The sequence below is a fragment of the Sapajus apella genome, unplaced genomic scaffold (genome assembly GCF_009761245.1).
Source record: "Sapajus apella isolate SASKATOON/1434 unplaced genomic scaffold, GSC_monkey_1.0 scaffold29, whole genome shotgun sequence".
Lineage (NCBI taxonomy): Eukaryota > Metazoa > Chordata > Mammalia > Primates > Cebidae > Sapajus > Sapajus apella.
The window spans coordinates 9,395,161-9,417,345 of record NW_022436969.1 but is presented as its reverse complement, the minus strand read 5'-3'; the positions used below and the strand labels follow the sequence as shown (position 1 = coordinate 9,417,345).

Sequence of the window (22,185 nt, the reverse complement as noted above, 5' to 3'; positions counted from 1 at the left end):
GCGAAGCCAGGCGTTTGAGAACGCAGACTCAGGGAAAAGGAAATCTGAGAAAAATAAAGCCGATTCCCATATCTTAACTTCAGTCAGGTCATAATCAAGCCTTCCCCACTCACTAAAGAGGTTCTGCTGTGGGACGGGTGAATAGTCAAAATCGATTCACCATTGACAATGCATGCATGATCATCTCTTTTCTTCACATTCCTGAGATGAAAGCCTAACTGAGCATCATTTTAAAATTATTATCATTTTAAGACAAAGAGGAGTAAAGTTATATTTTTGCATTTTAGTAATAACTTGTACGATCCTTTTGTGGTTTATAAGTGTGATGATTGGGTTTTCATGTGCTCCTGTGAGATGTGCCATCCACAAACCAGGTTATGACGTCGGCACTTACCCATCTGACAAGAAGAAAGGAAAAATACCAAGAGATAATTTTTAGATATTAAGACAAATGTTCTCTCTCTCTCTCTCTCTCTCTGTGTGTGTGTGTGTGTGAATGCCTCTTTATTTTCATTTTTTAAAATTTTAGATTTGAGGGTGCATGTGCAGGTTTATTACATGAGTACATTGCATAATGCTGAGATTTGGAGTTCTATTGATCCCATCACCCAAATAGTGAACGTAGTACCTAATAGGTAGATTTTTAACCTCACTCCCTTCCCTCCCCATTTTGGAGTCCCTAGGGTCTATTGCTCCCATCTTTGTGTCCATGTGTACCTGATGTTTAGCTCTCGTTTATAAGTGAGAACATGCTGTATTTGGTTTTCTGTTCCTGTGTCAATTTGCTCAGGGTAATGGCTTCCCGCTGCATCCATGTTGCTGCAAAAGACATGATTTTGTTCTTTTTTATGGCTGTGTAGTATTCCATGGTGTATCTATTCCATATTAAAAAAATCTGATCCATCATTGGTGGGCACCTAGGTTGATTCCATGTCTTTTTTATTGTGAATAGTCCTGCAATGAACAATCGTTTGGTAGAATGAGGTATTTTCTTCTGGGTGTATACCAGAAGATATATTCTCATATATGAGACTGCTGAGTTGAATGGTAGTTCTATTTTCAGTTCTTTGAAAAATCTCCAAACTGCTTTCCACAGGGGCTGAACTAGTTTACGTCCCTACCAACAATGTATAAACGTTCTCTTTTCTCCACAACCTTGCCAACATCTGTCATTTTTGGACTTGTTATTAAAAATAGCTATTTTGGCTGGTGTGAGATAGTATCTCATTGTTGTTTTGATTTGCATGTCTCTGATGATTAGTGATGAACATTTTTCTATATGTTTGTTGGCTGCTTGTATGTAAGACAAATATTTTCCTGTTTGACTAAAAAAATACTGGTTTCAAAAATCACTTATTCCTGGCTAGGTGCAGTGGCCCATGCCTGTAATCCCAGCACTTTGGGAGGCTAAAGCAGGTGGATAACTTGAGGCCAGGAGTTTGAGACCAGCCTGGCCAACATGGTTGAAAACCTGTCTCTACTAAAAATACTATATTCACTGAGTGTGGTGGTGCATGCCTGTAGTCCAAGCTACTTGGGAGGCTGAGGCACAAGAATCACTTGAACCATGGAGGTGGAGTTTGAAGCAAGCTGGGATTGTGCCACTACACTCCAGAGCATGACTCTATCTCAATAAGAAGAATAGAATCAGTTATTGCTGCTTAAAGTGATACTAGTCATTAGTTTAATTAAATTCCTAAAATATAAATAGGAATTTAATTCAAACAGAATTAAGTTCCTATTTGTATTTTAAGTAGTTTATTTAGAAATAAGTTAAAACTTACAGAAAAATTATCAGAACAGTGCAGAGAACTCACATATGTCCCCAACCAGATTCCCTGACTGAATTCTACATCCTTCATATCTATCAACTGTTAATATTTCACTGTAGATGTTCCATTACCATTTATTTCTCTCTCTCTGTCTTTCTCTTTCCTCCCTTTTCTAATGATGATTCCTAGTGTTTTTCTGACCATTTGAGAATCAGCTGCAGACATAATGCCCCATAACTCCTAAATATTCTAGGGTGTATTTCCTCAAAACTTTTCTACATATTCACTAAATGACTTTCTAGCTTTCTACATATTCACTAATGACTTTCAAACTCAACATTGAAATCAATTGCTACACTGCCCACAGACCTCGTTCAGTTTTGGTCAACTGTCCCATCTGTGTCTCTTTTTTGTTTGTGGTCCAGATTCCATCTAGAAATGCATGATGAATTTACTTGTCCTGTTTTTTCTGTATTTGCTGGTGTTGAACAATTCCTTACTCTTTCCTGCTCTTGACAGCCTTAAAGAGGACAGGCTTTCTCTTCCTTAGGACTATTTCCTTTCCATGTATTCTCTCTTTGGTTGTGTCTAGACTAAAGTTTATACCACTGATTTGTTGTTATACTACTAAGTGTATTTTTTGTTTTTAAGATTTTTCATTCTCTATATCAATTTGTTCATGTTTCATTCCTTAGTTTTTGTCTCATAATTTCTTCTACTTATTAAATGAAAATTATCACATTATTTGAGCATCATACTATACATATTACACACATATAACATATATTTTGTTCTATAAAATAAATTAAGTTGACATGAATTTGATTCCGATTGTTGATTTGGTTGACTTTTCTTTTGTTGAATTAATCTTTCTCCTCTTGGCTTGCCCCTCTCTAGTGGTTTTGAGAATTCCTCCATCAGTCCTCTGGGTCCCCAGGCTTGTATGGCTTTAGAAAACTGGTCCTTGTGAGATTTGGGGTGTCACGGATACAGTCGCAGAGCTGCCAGGCCGCTTGGCTCAGTTCTTGGTGTCTGTGTCCTTTTGTCCTCCAGGGCCTGTGGCTTGCTAAAAGCATTAGCCTCAGGCAGGAGTAGGCAGCAGCCTGTTTGTTTTCTTTCCTCTATCCGTTTCAGGAGTAGAGTGGCTTAGCTAGCCCCAGTCTTCAACATTGGAGCACAGCAGTTGGATTCCTGCCTGGGTTCCTGTCTTGTAGACCTGGAACCTGTTGCTTCAGCCCTGTTCAATCCTTTGCATTTACGACCCTTTTTCAGTTGCAGTGTTGTTTAATTCATTTTTTGAGAATAAGCTATGTCTTTTTTGTTTGTTTGTTTGTTTGTTTTTTGAAACAGAGTCTTGCTCTGTTGCCCAGGCTGGAGTGCAGCGGCACAATCTTGGCTCGCTGCAACCTCTATCTCCCGGGTTCAAGCAATTCTCCTGCCTCAGCCTCTTTTTTTTTTTTTTTTTTTTCTTGAGACAGAGTCTTGCTCTGTTGCCCAAGCTAGAGTGACGTGATGCAGGATCTCAGTTCACCGCAGCCTCTGCCTTCTAGGGTCAAGCGATTCTCTTGCCTCAGACTCCTGAGTAGCTGGATGCCATAACGCCCAGTTAATTTTTGTATTTTTAGTAGAGACAGCGTTTCACCATATTGAAAAGGCTGGTCTTGAACTCCTGACATCAAGTGTTCCACTTGCCTTGGCCTCCCAGAATGCTAGGATTACAGGAGTGAGCCACCACGCCTGGCCTCTGCTTCAGCCTCTTGAATAGCTGGAATTACAGGCGCGTGTACCACCACACCCAGCTAAGTTTTGTATTTTTAGTAGAGACAGGGTTTCATCATGTTAGCCAGGCTGTTCTTGAATTTCTGGCCTTAAGTGATCCACGTACCTCAGTCCCCCAAAATGCTGGGATTATAGGCGTGAGCCACTGCAGCTGGTGAGAATAGGCTGTATCTTTTAGCTTTCTATTTTTATATGTTCCCTATTGTCACTTTATGCTTGGGGCTTAGGACTGGCACGGGAGTGCTATAGATTTCAGGTACTGCATCCTAACAGCGTCCCCAGACCCACCTGCCGTGCGGACTTTCTGCAAGAGCCTCCCTGTGAGGGGTCTGATTTATATTTGCCCTTACAATCTGTTTTCCATTAAAAGCACACATGAAAAAATGATGTCCTTCTCTAACTTCAAATTCTCTTGGTATCCCCTTGCTCTAAAGTGCAAAATCTTTTAGCCCAGTTTACAAGGTCCTGTGGGATCTGGCCCTGCCTCCATTCCAGATTTCTTGGTCCTACTTCCTCCTGCGCCCTGAACCTCTGCTCTCCAACAACGCTGGCCCTCTTTTAGCTCCTGGAGCCCCTGGCCTCCCGCCCCTCGGAGCCTGCACACAGGCTTCTCCTCTGCTTCCCACCCTCTCTCCTTTGCCTCCTCATCCCTGACCCCCTGGATATATCCTATTTACTCACTAGATGTCAGCTGGATGTCTTGACCTCAGGGAGGCATTTCCTGATGCCCCCTCTACCGCCAGCTTGGGCGTCCTTATAATATACCATCAAGGGGCCCTGTAGTTTTGTTTAGATATCTGAATATATTAATTGGTATAACTTATTCACATTTATTCATGTGATTATTTGTTAATCTTCAAGGAGTTTGTTCACCTTTATATGCCTGGCACCCAGCACCACGTGTGGATTTTCACAGCTCATGCCAGATTCCATGAAGCAAGGGTGAGTTCTTTAAGGCACCCTGCTTCCCCTCTAACCTCCCCTCTTACCACTTTCCTCCTCAATGACTCTCCTGCAGGAGTCTCATGGAACTACCAGTTTTTCCCCAAACCCAGAGTCATGCTCCTGTGTCCAGGCCTTTGTGGTTTCTGTGATTTAGCTTGAAACACTCTGCCAAGAGAGCCCGAAGCTCACTCCCTGCAGAGAGCTCCTGTCACCTCCTAACTGAGGCCTTCCTTGACTGCCCTATTTAAAATGGTCCCACTCATTTCCCTGCATCTCTCTTCCCTGCGGTCCTTGGCACCGTGCAAAATTCTACATCCTTCAGGTCTATCGTTGGCCTCCCCTGAGAAGGAAGCATTGTGATGGCAGAGAGTTCTGTGGGGCTCACAGACGGCTCCTCAGCACTTAGCACATGCCTGAGGTGTGGCAGGTGTTTGTTAATTGAAGGAATGAGTTGCCTGCCCCCATTCGGATTTAACATTTGCTTTGCCCCTATTAATGAGGAAAGAGAGTCTGATTATACCTGCTGTCTGCCTAAGGATTTTTTTTTCCTCCTCTTCACGATATCAAAATATTCATGTTCATTTTTATTCCTTGAAGCCTAACAGACATCTAGATATCTCCTGAGCATGTGTTTGGTTTTATGCTGCTCAGCTCTTCCTCTTGAGAAAACACACATTCCTGTTTCTCTTGTTATAGATCTTAAAATAGTAATGAAGAGGTTGGAGGGGTGTCCCTGCAACCTAGAAAGCAGGTTCAAATCCTAGAAAGCAGGTTTCGATGTAGGATTTGAAGGAGGCGGGGTTTCTCGTGCCTATAGAATTAGTTAAAAAAAATAATAAAAGAGCAGATCATGAGGTCAGGAGATCGAGACCATCCTGGCCAACATGGTGAAACCCTGTATCTACTAAAAATACAGGCGTGGCGGCACACACTTGTAGTCCCAGCTCCTTGGGAGGCTGAGGTAGGAGAATCGCTTGAACTCAGGAGCAGAGATTGCAGTGAGCTGAGATCCCACCACTGCACTACAGCCTGGGTGATAGTGTGAGACTCTGTCTCAATAAATAAATAAATAAATAAATAAATAAATAAATAAGGGATAGTGGCCCGGCGCAGTGGTTCACACCCGTAATCCCAGCACTTTGAGAGGCCGAGGTGGGTGGATCACAATGTCAGGAGTTTAAGATCACTCTGAACAAGATGGTAAAACCCCCTCTGTACTAAAAAAAAAAAAAAAATAGCAGGTGTGGCGGCGGGTGCCTGTAATCCCAGCTACTCAGGAGAGAATTGCTTGAACTGGGAGGTGGAGGTTGCAGTGAGCAGAGATCATGCCACTGCACTCCAGCCTGGGCGACAGAGCAAGACTCCATCTCAAAAACAAAAACAAAAAAAGATATATATATATAAGGGTAGGAAGCCATCCTGCCACCTAGCAACATTCATAGCCAGAACCATGGCCATGCTGGAGGCTCACCTCTCAGTGCCCTTGCGGCTGCCGTCAGCCCCAGCCGTGGCAGATGCTCCCCCAGGCCTGCTGCACCCCTCCCTCCCACACGCCATGGGATGGTGACAGCCGCTCGTGCTCCAGGCTTTGGCAGGTTGAGGTAGGAGAGTCTGTTTTCACAGGTGCAGCCTGCAGCCCAAGGTTGAAATTTGGCTTAGAGCATGTCCCTGAACATAAAGCTAAATTTCTTTTGTAATGAATACTTTAAAAAAAAAGCTCCCCCTAAAACCCTGAAATGGGTTGTAGGGCCCTGGACGCTTTTGGACCAAGGATGTTCCTGCCCTCCATTGTCACAAAGAAAATTTCTTTTTGTTCCAGACAGAAACTGGTAATTGTAATTACTCCTGAAATCTATTGTTTAGTTTGAAATATTTTGGAATTGAGGAAAAAGACTCTTTTCTCCCCTCCTAAGCGTCCTTCTCCCCTGGTCACAAGCGTTCTCTGCTTTTTCATCTTTAGAGAGCCAGACACTGCATAAAGGCTCCAACTTGGATTGGCAGGGAAGGTCCTGCCTTTGCTTTGCTGTACATTTTAGACCATTAAAAAAAAATCTGCACCTCATCCACGTGCAGTCACCCACACTTGTAATCCCAATACTTTGGGAGGCCGAGGTGGGAGAATCACTTGAGGTCAGGAGTTCAAGACCAGCCTGGGCAACATGGTGAGACCCCGTCTCTACCAAAAATACAAAAATTAGCCAGGTGTGGTGGTGTGCACCTGTAATCCCATCTACTCAGGAGGCTAAGGCAGGAGAATCACTTGAACCTGGGAGGCAGAGGCTGCAGTGAGCCAAGATCACATCACTGCACTCCAGCCTGGGTGACAGAATAAGACTCCGTCTTAAAAAAAAAAAAAAAAATCTACATCCCTTCCAGTATCTTTAGCCTGCTGGTGTTAGAAGAGTTAGAATATGAAGAGACTTCTGATTGCTGAGACCCGAGACATTATCAACACAGAGATGCAGTGGCGTGTGACAGCTAGATGAAAATCCTTTTGGAGTGAGGGTGACAGCCTAAATGTTCCACTGATTACAAATACACACCTATTATAATGTGCCAGGCATTTTAAAAAAAGGTTTAAAATGTGAATATTACTTTATTTAGTCCTTAGAAAATTCTACACAATAGATATTAATATTAACCTTCTTGTACAGGGACAATGATGGCTTTGGGGTCTTGCCCAAGGCACCCTGTTAAGACATGGCAGAATTAGGAGGCAACCCAGACAGCCTGAGCCTTGGGTCTGACTCTTCGTCACCTGACTTTGCTGTCTCAAAGTTCCTTCTGGCCTTGTGGCTGGTGGTCTCCGGTTAGATGTGTTCTCCCTTTGTGGGAAGCTGAGCTCGGACACCTTGCCCTTACTCCTGGCACAGTGGCAAAAGAGCTTGGCCACTTTCCCTTCCCTGTTGGCACCTGTCACATGCTTGAGGGAAAAGGAGCTGCTTTCCTTGCCTGGGAGTGAGCCTCCTTTCTTGGCCGTTCCCGGTTGGCTGAAGTCCTTTGAGTTTCAGGATTCCAGTGCCTCCTCCCACACCACAAACATGTTACACTGGAATGCCTGTTCTTTTGCTTATGTGCTTGCAAATATCCCTTACTTGGGGTGGAGGTGATTCTCCTACCTTTTGCCTAGTTAGTGTTCCTGGCCCTGACGGACGCAGCATCCATGCAGTGCAGTAGGCACTCCAGAAAAGCGTCCCTTTGTGATGGGAACAGATACCGTGATGTCATTCCCTGGCATCCAAAGCAGAACAGGCTGTACTTTTTAGAAATAGCATCCACCTCTCAATCGGTTATTTTAGGGTCTACACACCATTAGCTGTCACCGGGAACCTCCTGAACTTCTGGGGTGACTGAAGGTGTCCAGCAAGGCAACGTCATTCAGTGCTCTCGGCACACAAGGTCAGGCGGCTGGAGGCACTCAGGGGCCGCAGCCTATCAGCTCTCTAAATAGCAGCAGCCAGGCTCCTGTCCTCTTCCTTTAGTGTCCTTTGGCATTTCTAATCAGCTCCAGAGAGGATGAGACATATTCTCCATGGAGTGAACTCCAGGCCACTCTGGAGGTGAGCCCATGGGAGACTTTGTGAAATGTCCAGTCATCCAAAAGGAGAATGGGCCTTGCCCTGAGTGTCTGGGGAACAGACGTTCTGCCTTTGGCTGCCATCCTGCTGGCTTCTGGTGTGGGCACTAAAGAGGTATGGTTTGTAGTGGCTTCTTGTGGGTATCCTTGTCCCATACCCTCAGGGGATTACAAATAAGGGATTATAATAATGTGGATCTTTTTTTTTTTTTTTGAGATAAAGTTTTTCTCTTGTTGCCCAAGCTAGAGTGCAATCTCGGCTCACTGCTACCTCCACCTCCCGGGTTCAAGTGATTCTTCTGCCTCAGCCTCCCAAGCAGCTGGGATTACAGGTGCATGCCACCACACCTGACTAATTTTTGTATTTTTAGTAGAGACGAGGTTTCATCATGTTGGCTAGGTTGGTCTTGAACTCCTGTCCTCAAGCGATCCACCCGCCTCGGCATCTCAAAGTGCTGGGATTATAGGCGTGAGCTACCATGCCAGGCCTAAGGTGGGTCTTGATATTGAAACGGTTCAGTATGATGGAAGGAAGAGTGGTAGTCATGGGGAGAGAGGAGCTGGGATCCCAGCCTAGCCCTGCCACTTCCCTCTGGGCAGCTTTGGGAAGTGCTCTGTTCTCTCTGCTGTGCTGCAGGAACTAAAAGGCTCTTCTGTGGAGCAGATGCTCAGGCAGGCACTTTATTTTTATTTTTATTTTTATTTTATTTTATTTTTTTTTTTTGAGACGGAGTTTCGCTCTTGTTACCCAGGCTGGAGTGCAATGGCCGATCTCGGCTCACCGCAACCTCCGCCTCCCGGGTTCAGGCAATTCTCCTGCCTCAGCCTCCTGAGTAGCTGGGATTACAGGCACGCGCCACCATGCCCAGCTAATGTTTTGTATTTTTAGTAGAGACGGGGTTTCACCATGTTGACCAGGATGGTCTCAATCTCTTGACCTCGTGATCCACCCGCCTCGGCCTCCCAAAGTGCTGGGATTACAGGTGTGAGCCACTGCACCCGGCCAGCAGGCACTTTACTTAACTTTGATAGCAGCCTTTCTTACCAGCCTCACATATCAAATGAGACGATGCCTGGGAAAGAACAAGAGAAGCCATGCAGCAATATTCGCATGCACGTGGGAGATGGTATTTGGATCATTTATTGAGTTAGTTGAGTTTAGGAATATTCTCTTCCTATGTTGCCAGTGCCTTCCTGACTTATTGCCAAAACTCTTCATTGTAGAAAATAAATATGACCGTGCTGGCTCTACCTTGCTCTAAAGAGGATCCATTTACTATTTGCTCTGTTCATTCATCCATTCACATATTCATCAGATTTGCATGTGACAGTGGCAGGTCTTGAGAGTGGCAAGGTCCTAGACAATTTTATAATTCAATAGGGAAGAATGTAAAAATAATTGTAATGCAAAGTCAGCAATGTTATAATGTAATTGTGTGCAAAAGGCTTCAGAACACACAAAACTTACAGCTGTTCATAGCAGCGTTATTCATAATGGTCAAAAAAATGAAAACAATCCAAATGTCTACCAACTGATGGATGAATGGATGGACAAAATGTGTTATATCTATACAGTGGAAGAATATATTACTCAGCAATTAAAATGAAGTACCGACACATGTATCGTATGGATAAACCTTAAAAACAGGCTAAGTGAAAGAAGCCAGCCACAAAAGAGCACATATTGTCTGATTCTCTTTTTGTGAGCTGTGCACAACAGGCAAGTCTACAGAGATAGAAAGTAGATGAGTAGGTGTCTGGGGCTGGGCAGAGGGAGGGGGAGTGACTAAGGAGCAAATGGTTTTTTTAGGGGTCATGAAAATATTTTCAAATTAGATTGTGGTAATAGTTGCATACCCTATGATATATTGAGAATTCTTCAACTGATGAATTTATGGTATGTGAATTATGTCTCATTAAAGTCTTTAGAAAATGCCATGGGAATACTGAAGAGAGATTAGTTTTTGGTCCAGATATCTGAAAAGTTCAAACTGGAAGAGGTATTTGGATCAGCTCTTTTTTTTTTTTTTTTTTTTGAGACAGAGTCTTACTTACTCTGTTGCCCAGGCTGGAGTGCAGTGGCACGTTCTCAGCTCACTGCAACCTCCGTCTCCTGGGTTTAAGTGATTCTCCTGCCTCAGCCTCCCAAGTAGCTGGGCTTACAGACTCCCACCACCACACCCGGCTAATTTTTGTATTTTTAGTAGAGATGGGGTTTCACCATGTTGCCCCAGGCTGGTCTCAAACTCCTGTCCTCAAGTGATCTGCCTGCCTTGGCCTCCCAAAGTGCTGAGATTACAGGTGTGAGCCACCTCATCCTGCCCAGCTCTTTTATTTATTTATTTATTTATTTATTTTATTATTATTATTTTTTTTAAGAGACAGGGTCTTGCTGTGTTGTCCAGGTTGGAGTACAGTGGCTATCACAGGGATGATCACAGTGCTCTGCAGTCTTGAACTCCTGGGTTTAAGTGATCCTCCCACTTCAGCTGCCTGAGTAGTAGGGATTACAGGCATGCATTGCCATGCCCAGCTAATTTTAAGTAGAGATAGGATTTACTGTGTTTTTCAGGTTGGTCTCAACTCTTGATCTCAAGGGATCCTCCTGTCTCAGCTTCCCAAAGTGCTGGGATTATAGACATTCATCACTATGCCCAGCTTTTCTTTTTTAAGATGGAATCTCGCTCTGTTGCCCAGGCTGGAGTACAGTGGCACAATCTCTGCTCACTGCAGCCTCCACTTCCTGGATTCAAATGATCCTCCTGCCCCAGCCTCTTGAGTAGCTGGAATTACTGGCACCTGCCACCACACCTGGCTAATTTTTGTATTTTTAGTAGAGACAGCGTTTCACTGTGTTGGCCAGGCTGGTCTTGAACTCCTGACCTCAGGTGATCTGCCCACCTCAGCCTCTCAAAGTGCTGGGATTACAGGTGTGAACCATTGCACTGGGCTACCATGCCCAGCTTTGAATCAGCTCTTGAGAGGCAAATTTGCCAAGTGGCAAAGTGTGGGAAAGCATCCTAAACAGAGGCAGTACTATCTGCAGAAGCACAGAGGAAGGAAAAGGAGGGTGCGTCTGAGGGAGAGCAGGAAAGTGGGTATGGCTGGGGTGGTGCATGCTGGTGGCAAAGGGCAGAAGACGAGGCTGAAGGGAGGGAAGAGGCTGGATTGTGTAAAGTATTTCGTGTGTACCAAACAGTTGGGCACTGTCTTGTCAATAGTGGAAAGCTGCTGTAGGGCTTGTCACTGATGACTATGTCATGATCAGGTTTAAGTTGTAACCTTAGGCAATGAAGGCAATGAAGATGATGGCTTATAGTGGAGGCAAGTTATGTGACTTTTGCTGTGGTCCAGATAGAAAATAATAGTCCTGGATTAATACAGAGTGAAATGGACTGAAAATATTTTTGGGGGATAGAATAGTTAGGACCTGATAGCCAATCATTTTCAAGTGAGAAGAAGGAAGAAGAGGAGACGGAGGAGGAGGAGGGATGGGGGGAAAAAGAAGGAGGGGGAAGAGGAGGAGAAGAAAGACATGCAGTATTGTAGCTTGGATAACTGAGTGGGTGCTAGTGTCATTAGACACACGCAGAATATAGCACAGGGGGAGAGATTTGGGCATATAGGCCATGAGTTTAGTTTTAGAGATGTTGAGTTTGAGGATCCTTTGCAATATCCAGGTACAAACGCTCAGAAAGCAGTTGGGAATGATTGTAATTACTAAAAATCATAACAGCACAAAACCTGTCTACTGTCTGTCAGCCACTATGCTAGGTACTTTGTATAAATATTGTTATAGGCAGCCTCTCCAGAAAGATATAGAACGTTATACCCATTTTATAAATAAACAAAATCATTGAGAGGCCCTCTAGAAAGAGGTACTCCAGAAACAGTGGACATACAGATTCATTTTCTGAACTTAGGGAACAATTCGCCATTTAAAAACAGCCTCCATGCTCATCAGTGCTGGCTTATGACAGTGGGGAGTTAATCTGAGCAGTAGACAGTGGGGGCCGTCGGCGTGACCCTTATTTTTTTGGCGGGACTATACTTCCATCATCACTGAATGTTGAGCTCCATAGGATCAGCAAAAGGAAGTAATTTATAAGTCTCCATATTGAGTTGGTTGTCGTGGGAGACTATTCCCAAGACGAAAGGCAGAAGAGACGTGAGACAGCTGGAAACACAAACCTTTCCTTCTGCTTTTGTGTCAGTATCTAAAAGAGTTTAGTTAAATAAAGAGCTCCTTTTATTTAGCTTGCTCTTTAAACAGGCAGGTTTTCGTTTTCCAAGGCCACCTCAGTGAGCCAGTTCTGCCCACCATTGGGTTGTAAACTGGACGAGAGACTCTTTGCTGTACTGCGGTGGGCCTCGTAGCTCATAGCCCAGAGCCTAGTGCCGAGATAGAGAAAGTGCTCAAGGCAGATATGTGGTGTGAATGGGTTGCCAAGACTCTTTCACCTGGGTTTTGTGCACTGCAGTTTGCTGGGGTCCACTGCGGTGTGCCTACCTCTGTACAAAGGCTTTGCTGCCCAGTTGCCCTGGAGCAATGATATTGGGGATATGCTGTCTGTAATAGTCTTGCCACGGTCCCAATTCAATTAGGTGATTGTGCTTTCATTGTTTGTGCCAAGATTCCCTGCTGTGGGTGAATCCCGTTAGTACCAGTTTAGCACATGTAGGAGGCCCTCAATAAATGTTTGCTGGATTGGAATGAAAGCTTGAATATACTTGGGGAGTGACTTAAGTCCTTGGCTGACCTCTGCTAGTGAGAGCCCTTGGATGAAGTATAGAAGAGCGAAGAAGGAATTTTACATTTCACAATGCCCTCTGAAACCTCCCATAATCCTCCTGTACTTCAGCTTTATTTCAAATTGATTCAACATCAAGGGAAAGATGGGATTTGAGAAGGGAGACTTTCCCCCAAAGTAATATTTCTCTTCTAGGTATTATGACAGACTCTAAGGAAAATAAATTGAATCTAGCCAAGACAGTGACCTGGAGGAAAGCCGATAGAGAAAGGGAGACATTTGTGGAGGAAGTTTTGACAAGAGCTAAGAGGGCTAGGTGGACAGGGAGCCAGGGAAGAGGGTTCTGGAGGGAGAAGGCTGTGGAGGCGGCGCCTTCTGTTCTCCTAAGATGCTGTGCCTGTGACTGTGTCTCATCGCTCCAAACACCTGCGTGTCACACCTGGCAGACCTTTCAGACTGACTAAAATCTAGCACCCTCTAATTCAGAGCACAAAAACCCACTGCTGTATTCGAAAAAGAAAAGTGCTTTTTCAGGGATCAGAAGAGACTTCTCTAATGACCTCTTAGTTCTCCGATGATCTGAATTGACCAGACCAGGATTTGAAGGGGTGGTAAGCGGCAATTCAGAGAGTTCCAACCTCATCCCTCTTTGCACTTTCTTCTCCACGGTCTGCTCTGATGTTTGCTTTTTTTTTTTTTTTTTTTCCTATTTCTGTCTTTGCGTTATAGCATAATATATCTCAGACAATTGTATGGGTTTTCTGCTGCTGCTGTGACAAAGGAGCACTAACTTGGTGGCTTAAAATAATACCCATTAATTATCTCACAGTTCTATGGATTAGGAGTCAAAGTGGCCTCTGCTGGGCTTTGCTTAGGGGCTCATGAGGCTAAAATCAAGATGTAGGCCGGCTGGGCTCTTACCTGAAGGCTCTGGGAAATAATCTTCTTCTTCTTCTTCTTGTTCTTGTTCCTCCTCCTCCTCCTCTTTCTTCTTCCTCTTTTTCCCCTTCCTCCTCCTCTTCTTTTTCTTCCTCCTCTTCTTCCTCTTCTTTGCCTTCACCACTGCCTCCTCCTCCTCCTCTTCCTCTTCATCTCCTTGTCCTTTTCCTCCTCCTCTTCTTTCTTCTTCTCCTTCTCTTTCTTTCTTCTTTTTAATGGAGACAAGATCTTGCCATGCTACGCAGGCTGGTCTCAACTCCTTGGCTCAAGTGATCCTCCTTCTTCAGTCTCCCAAAGTGATGGGATTACAGGCATAACCACTGCCCCCAGCTGGAATAAGCTTCAAAGCTCCCTGAAGGTGGCAGAATTTAGTGCTTTGTGGTTGTAGGACTGAGATCCTGTTTCCCTGCTGGCTGTCAGCCCTGCTGCTCTCTATTCCCAGGAGCTGCTGCATTTCTTCTCATGTGGTCTCCTTCATCTTCAAGCCAGCGACGGTGCATCCAGTCTTTCTCATGCCTCAGTCCTTCTGACTTCTCCCACCTTCCTCTTCTACTGCAAGCTGAAAAAAGTTCCCAGCTTTTAGGGACCCATGTGACAAGATTAGATTCACCTGCATGATCTTCCCTTTTGAAAGTCAATGGTGCCTTATAACATGACACGTTGTGATGTGTCTCGAACTTCTGGCTTCAAGCAATCTCCTGCCTTAGCCTCCCAAAGTGCTGGGATTACAGGCGTAAGTTACCATGTCTGGCCACATGTGATATTTCATCACATTTCCAAGTTCAAGGCACTAGGGTGTGGAATCTTGGGGGGGCTGTTCCTAGAAATCCTGCCAACGACAGCAACCACTGGATGTGATGGATCAGATGGAAGAAGTTGCCTGTGAAGGGATGTCCATATGAGCCACAGCCATTGGAAGGAAAACACAAGACTCATCTGTGTTCATTTGGTGGCTGTGTCAAATCATTTGCCCTAACCCAGGGCCCCATTTTAAGTGCTTGCATGGTTAGCCGCTTCAGGAAAACTTGGTACATCTTTCAAACTTTAAAAAAGAGTGACTGGCTGTGAGGTGGATAGATGGATTACTTACTTATTTATCACTTGTTTTATGTTAAACATTCAGCTCTCTTTTTAACCTAGTTTTTGCTAAATAACTTCATTTTTTACATCACTTTTGCTTGGTGTAACTAATGTTATGAAAAGTTAATTATTTTTAGCCAAACATAATGAAACCAGGCAATAAAATTCAGGAAAGAGGCTGTTTTATTTACCTATGGCCTTGGCCAGATACGGTGGCTCACACCTGTAAATCCCAGCAGTTTGGGAGGCTGAGGCAGGCAGATCATCTGAGGTCAGGAGTTCGAGACCAACCTGGCCAACATGGTGAAACCCCATCTCTACTAAAAATACAAAAATTAGCCAGACATGGTGGTGGGTGTCTGTAGTCCTAGCTACTCAGGAGGCTGAGGCAGGAAAATTGCTCGAACCTGGGAGGCGGAGGTTGCAGTGAGCCGAGATCACGCCATGGCACTCCAGTTGGAGTTACAGAGCAAGACTGTCTCAAAACAAACAAACAAATAAATAAACAAACAAACCTGTGGCCTTGTCCTAATCACTAAGTTTCCAAAGCAGGTGGAACAGTGCGGCGTGTGCTGGGCGGAGGACAGAGCACTGGGGCACCTGCAGAGGGTGGTGGCTCTCGGCTGCACAGTGGCATCCTATTCATGCCTCACTAGACCCAACTATTCAAGCTCTTGTCCCTACATGTTATGCACTTGGTGAAGGGAGAGACCGGTGCCAGTTTCCCAAGAGGGGAGAAAAAACAACTGGAAAAAAGGAAACGGCAGATTGTCAGTGAGATAGCTTTTGTTTCAATTTTCCCTCCTTTGTTTTGCTTTGAAGCCCTCGGTGAATTACTGTGCTTTCCCTTTCGGGGTTTTAGATCTGTACGTTAACCTGAACTACCTGTTATGTTTTTCCCCCTAATCCTCATCTGGAAAATACTCCCACACCTGACAGTCTGGAGAGGAGGAAGGCCCACTGTCCACTTCTGGACTGGATGCCCAGGAGGACTGGCATGGGCCTGTGGCTGGAGGCCCAGACCGGATGTCAGGAAAGCAGAGGCCCCTTCCCAGGCCTGTGCACCACGCCTCTGCAGTGACTCCAGGTCTCCGTTCAACTGCACTAGGCTTCAGTGTGCTCTTGTGATAAGTGGAAATAGTAAAAGGTCAGCCTTTGTCACATTGGAATCCCAGCTCTGCTATGACCTTGCCAAGTGACCTTGGACTCAATTGGTATTCCTGTCCCTGAGCCTCAGTTTCTCTTCTGCACTCTGGGAAAGAAATATGTACCTTCTCATGTGAGAAGCCAGCCAATAACAAATAATCATATGAAGTTTTGGATTTCAGCCTTGGTCAACCTCCCAGGGCAAGCAGGATGTGACCCATGACCCAGAGACAAGGGGGTGGGGAGGGGGGCTGGGCAGGAGTGGAAAGGGGCCAGTTGTGGTGTCAAGGATGAGCCATTGGGCTCTGTTCCTGTTTCCTGATGGATTTGGGCAATACGGGGGAACCCTGTGTGCAGGCCTGAGTGTTTCCTGGCACCAGCAGGCCTGTGGAGGAGAGTGGCTGCCGGAGCAGCAGGAGTGACACTCACAGCCTGGGTAGGGGGACAGGCCCAGTGAGTTGAAAGGGCAACGCTCACTAATAGGGCTGCTACCTGGGGTCTCTGAGTGGGATGTGAGTCAGCTCAAGTATCCTGTCCTGGTACTTCCCTCAGTTGCATTTTCTTTTTTCTTCTTTCTTTCTTTTTTTTGTTGATTTAGCCGGTAAGTTGTTACATACTCCTTAGATTCTGACTCTCATGGCTATTGTCTGGCTTTTTCTCAAATTTTATCTGTGTATTTTTACTTCTAGCCCTGGTGGCTTTGATTAAAAATATGTGTGTATATATATCTATCTCATATATATGTAACAGTGTTCTTTTATCTCACTATTAAATACAATATATGTATATATATGTGCATGTATATCTATATATACATGTTTTTTTTTAACAGAGAGATAAAAGAACATCAAACATCCAGACTTGGAGTCAGACCAACTGGATCCTGGAATTAAGATTTGATTTTGCCAGTTCCATGACCTTGGCTAATTAATTGATCTAACTTCTGTGCCTCAGTGTTCTGGTTTCTAAAATGGGCATGGTAATATCTGCCCTGGCACGCTCTCTGGTTTGCTGTGAAGAGTACACACAGGCCAGGCATGCTGGCTCACGCCTATAATCTCAACACTTTGGAAAGCCAAGCTGGGTGGATCACTTGAGGCTAGGAGTTTGAGACCAGCCTGGTTAACACGGCAAAACCCCATCTGCACTAAAAATACAAAAATTAGCTGGGTGTGATGGTACGAACCTGTAATCCCAGCTACTCAAGAGGCTGAGGCATGAGAATTGGTTGGATCTGGGAGGTGGAGGTTACAGTGAGCCAAGATCGTGCCACTGCACTCCAGCCTGGGCAACAGAGTGAGATTCTATCTTTAAAAAAATAGTACATATATCACAATACTTGGGTGCATTTTGTAGGCCTTAAAGTGCATGCTGTCACCATTTGGGCTTTGTTTCCTTGTAGGGCACTTTAAGGACCAGCTAAATGAAAGAGACAGTTGAGTCCAGATATGGAAAGACCCTTGGCACCCTGTCTTGTGGGGGAACAAGGTCAAGTGCAGGAGGAGCTGGGATCCATGAGAGCCGATGCCCCGGCCCCCCACCACCCCCCTTCCCCGATTTCTTGTACTAATGGATGTCTATGTTTCCACTCAGAATTCTCCTTCATTTGTCAGGTACAAGGCCAAGATACCAAAATAGCACTTGTGTAGGACTGCAACTATTACTGCTCAACTGTTTCTGGGCTTTATTTTTTTCACACAGCTCCACCACTTTCAAAGTGTCTGCGGACGTGTGGAGGATGTAACGCAGACCGGGTGACGGTGCTCAGAAACCATCCAAACATTACGCATCAAGACAAGAATTTTAGATGTTTCAGGGAGTGGGCGCGAGTCCCGACTTCTCTGGCCAGTAGATTGCCTGATGCCAGCCACATCAGTGGGGGCTCAGACGTTCTCTGAATGCTGTGGGTCACCAGCTTGTGCAGGACAGTTCGGCCAAAAGGGCAGATGTTCAACTGTAAAGGAAGTATTGAGAATACGCGTCTGTAAAGTGCAAATGGATGCCGTCGGCTAGCAGTTAGAAATCCATCACTTACACTAAGCAGCAAACTATTTTTCATACATATACGGGGGTCTTCTAAGAGACACGGTTATTGAGTTTCATGTGCTTGGAAAGAACTGCATCTAAATAATGCTGGAAACACCGAAAATGTCATTTTGAGAGGACACAGTGACCCTGCAGGACAGGCTTCGGCTTTAGAGGCAACTCCTCTCCCCCATTCTGGCATTTCTCCTTGTGTAATCCTCAACAGGTCCTAACCAAGGTGTCAGTCACCTCATCTTCAAAGCGGGAGAAATTATACTGAACTTAAAGGGTTGTTTTGAGGAGTTAAGATAATGTGTGAAAATAGCTGATCCCAGGTCCAGGGGTGGTAGGAATTCTACCTGGAACCTTTTGTTATTAAAAAAGTAAAACAGCACATATGGTGTTTATGATTTAGCATTTTACGCTCTTGTCAGAATTTTTTCCAGTCTTATATGGAAGATGATAGGGATACTTAGTAGAACTTCTGTTACTGTGCTTACTGGGTATCATAGCTGATTTCACCTTGTGGGGCAGCTATCTTAAAAATTAAGCCTGAAAATAAAAATAGTAGAACTTGTGATCTGTGCCAAGAAGTGAGCTGCATATTCTACGTCTATAAACAATCAATATTCCAAACAACCGTAGGCCATTGTCCCCGCTTTGCAGATGAAGGCACTGGGTCTGGAAAAGTTTGGGTCACCTGGCCAAAGCCACAAGGAGATGACAATGGAGGGCTTTAGGATAGCAGAGATCACATTCTCAGTCACTAAAGTACACTGAGTTTGCTCAAAAGCGCCTGTGACTGTAACATCATACCTCAGAGTGGGTAAGGTTGTGACAGTCATACTTGGCGTGGGGAAGACTGTGGAGAAGGCAAGAGGGGGCGGGAACTGTTGGTTTTGTTGGGACACAGCCATGGTCATTTTGCTCCTTGGGTCCCAGTGCTCAGTGGACACCACCCTCAGCAGATGCCCTGTCCTGGAACCACCAACTCCCCTCCCATTTAGTCCATGCTCATCTCCAAACCCACCATCTCTTGGTTCACTTCTGGGGCATCATATTGCTCTTGGAACCTGAGCGAGCTCCAGTTATCTTGAAGTCAAGCCCAAGCCTGGGAGGGTGCGTGCAGAGTCCTCTGCTCCCTCCTCATCTTCCACCTCCCGTCAGGCCCTCTAAAAGGTACTCCCTTGGGTCACCCCGACCTGTGCTCCTACCCATGTGCCTTCCCCAGACAGCACCATGCCCGTGCTGGACTGTGGCCAGCCCAGCCAGCTACGGGGGAAACCACGAGGCAGTTCTGGGACAGGAATGTGGTGGCCGGTCCTGGCTCAGGGCACAGCTGCTCAGTGGAAAGGCCGTGGGCTTTTTACCCGCCCCTGTTTTCTTTCATCTATTCAGGAGTTTTTGAAATGGAATGGCAGGTGGCGGGAACACAGCAAGTAATCCAACACAACCCTGCTCTGGAGAACTTGGACTTTACTGGAGGAGACAGACTCAGAAATGAAGACCGAGAATTTGTGGGACGGGTCCGGGCGGCCGAGTCTACTGAGCACCCTGCGCAGGTTCCAGGGCAGGGAGGAGGGTGAGCGGAGGAGGGAGGAGGGTGAGCAGAGGAGGGGAGGCTCAGGAGGAGGGAGGAGCTCCTGTAAAGGCTCAGAGGCGAGAGGGAGTTGGTGCTTTCACAGAATTACATGCACAGCATCGTGACTGGAGCACACTGTGTGGAGAGATGGCAAAACCCCATCTCATTCTGATAGACCTGTCAGCCATGGCCCCGACTCACACTCAGATGAAACGCTAAGACAGAACAGCCAGTCCTTACACGTGTGAACACAGTTAAAATAAACCAGGAGGGGCTGGGGACACACCTCAGGGCCAGCAAGGGTAGGAAGGTGATGCCGCTACCGCTCTGGCACTGAAGGGGACAGGGGAGGGTCACGGTTATTAACATCCAGAGAAAGCTGCCGCTGCACGTAGAGGGGCTGCGTGCAGGAGCTATGGGCAGGACCTTGGGAAACGCACACAGTCACTGCTAGCCCCTTGCCCAGTGGGGAGAGTGAGAGCAGGGTGGGGAAGGGTCTAGAGTGTATCTGCATGGAGCGGATTATACCCGGCGTGGTAGACATCCTCAGTTTACTCCCCCAGCTTCCATTAACTAATCGTCTCTATCGCAGACCACAAATATTCTATGAGGAGTTGTGACAGGGTGCAAAGGGGTAACTGTAAATTCAAAAACAGAATCCAGACCACAGAAAACATTAACTAAAGGTCAAGCAGGGAAAAGGGGAGAAGAAGACTGGACAATAAAACAAAAATGTGAGATCATTTGGACTGACACAGTTGCCATTATTGAGCCAGAAATATGATGCTGAGCTTCCTGGTGGCCAAGTTTTAAAGGAAGATGTGGTCACATACATAGTTTTCCTTGTCAAAGAAGTGAAAATATACCAATTTGTGCTGAAAACCAGACTTTTCCTAGACCTTAGCATGAAGAGGAATTTTTTCTGCAGGGCAGAATCATTTTAACAGGCTGTGACCCTAGGAAGATTCCTTTAGAAAATTCAGGTCTAGTCCACACATCTGGCTTGTATCTGTTGTTCGCTGGTAGTGCTTCCTGATGGTGTCCACACCCTGCCCCTCTCCCATGATTGCATGCTCCTCAAGATCTGGGACCACACTTTTCTACCTGGGTGTGTCTTTTCTACCTCTCATTGAGGCCGTATTTTGAAATTAAGGCCGGTAAAAACATTTTGAGTGTCATAGTTTTTTCTGGCATTGCAGAAATAACTTCTTAGGGACTGTGAGGGATACTGAGACCAAGCACAGCTGCATCCAGTACCCTCTTAACGTCCCCCTGCAGGGTGGGTTCTCTAGGAGTTGGAGGTACAGGGGCAGCATCTATGTGGTAGGTGTTTCCAAGGACAGCAGTGTCCTGGAGCTATGCAATGAGATGGGAGGGAACAATGACAATTCATCCTATATCTCAGTCCTACTTAGTGAAGTATTGTTTAGACCAATGATGTTCAGCATTTGGGGGTCAAAAACTCTCTCAAAGGACGATAAAAACTAAGGACTCTTTCCCCAGAATAAAGCAAAAGCACACAATTTTGGATATAGCTTCAGATAGACCACAAACTTCTCAGAGTCCTACCATGGACTCATGGAGGATCCAGGACCCAGGTTAGAATCTTTGGTTTAACTTATGGTCCTCACAGCATTTCTTACAAAGGATTTTTCTTCTGGACTTTTTGTGGCCTTGTTAGGGATAGAAACAAAGTTATATCTCAGGTATGAAGTACATTCCATGGGGGTTGGGAGGAGTGGGAAAATTCCATAATCAGCCTCTTACTCCCCTCACCTTATACAAATACTCTACAGATAGGATGAAACAATTATGACGAACGGATTATTAGCCAGAAAAATGAAAGTCATTCCGACACATGCTAACACATGGATGAAAGTTGAGGAACCTTATGCTGAGTTATGCTGAAATAAGCCAGTCACAAGAATACAAATACTGTATGATTCCCCTTCTATGAGGTACCTAGTGAAGTCAAATTCATAGAAACAGAAAGTAGAGGATGGTTGTCAGTGGATGTGAGGAAGGGATCTGAGTTTGTTTAAGGGGTATAGAATTTCAGTTTTGCAAGACAAAAAGGGTTCTGGAGATTGGTTGCACAACAGTGTGAATAGAATTAATGTCACTGGACTCTATACCTAAAAATGATGAAGATGGCAAATTTTATATGTCTTTTACTACAATTAACACGTACAGACAAACACACACACACACGAGTTTAAAACGACAAAGCCAGGTCAGACATGATGGCTCATGCCTGAATCCCAGAACTTTAGGAGGTAGATTGCTTGAGCTCAGGAGTTTGAGATCAGCCTGGGCAATATGGTGAAACTGTCTCTACCAAAAATATAAGAAATTAGCTGGGCATGGTGGTGCACACCTGTGGTCCCAGCTACTTGGGAGGCTGAGGTGGAAGGGTCACTTGAGTCCATGAAATTGAGGTTGCAGTGAGCCGAGATCACACCACTGCGACCCTGTCTCAAAACAAAAGAAGAACCCCAAAACAATTAAAAAAAAAAAAACCTTCAAAACAGTGAAGCCCGAAGAGTGCAGCTTGCCCAACAGGGGAGTGTGTGGCGTGAGGAGGCGCAG

General features: G+C 45.3%; 1 long non-coding RNA gene and 1 other non-coding gene across 2 annotated transcripts; both read left to right on the top strand.

Moving 5' to 3' along the window:
• Positions 1-301: 301 nt before the first annotated feature.
• Positions 302-404, top strand: LOC116561656. Its single transcript, XR_004273543.1, has one exon. It is a non-coding gene; the product is annotated as a small nucleolar RNA U13 (small nucleolar RNA).
• A 17,169-nt stretch (positions 405-17,573) lies between these two features.
• On the top strand, positions 17,574-20,339 carry LOC116561440. Its single transcript, XR_004273430.1, has 2 exons — positions 17,574-19,596; positions 20,160-20,339. It is a non-coding gene; the product is annotated as an uncharacterized LOC116561440 (long non-coding RNA).
• Positions 20,340-22,185: the final 1,846 nt, after the last annotated feature.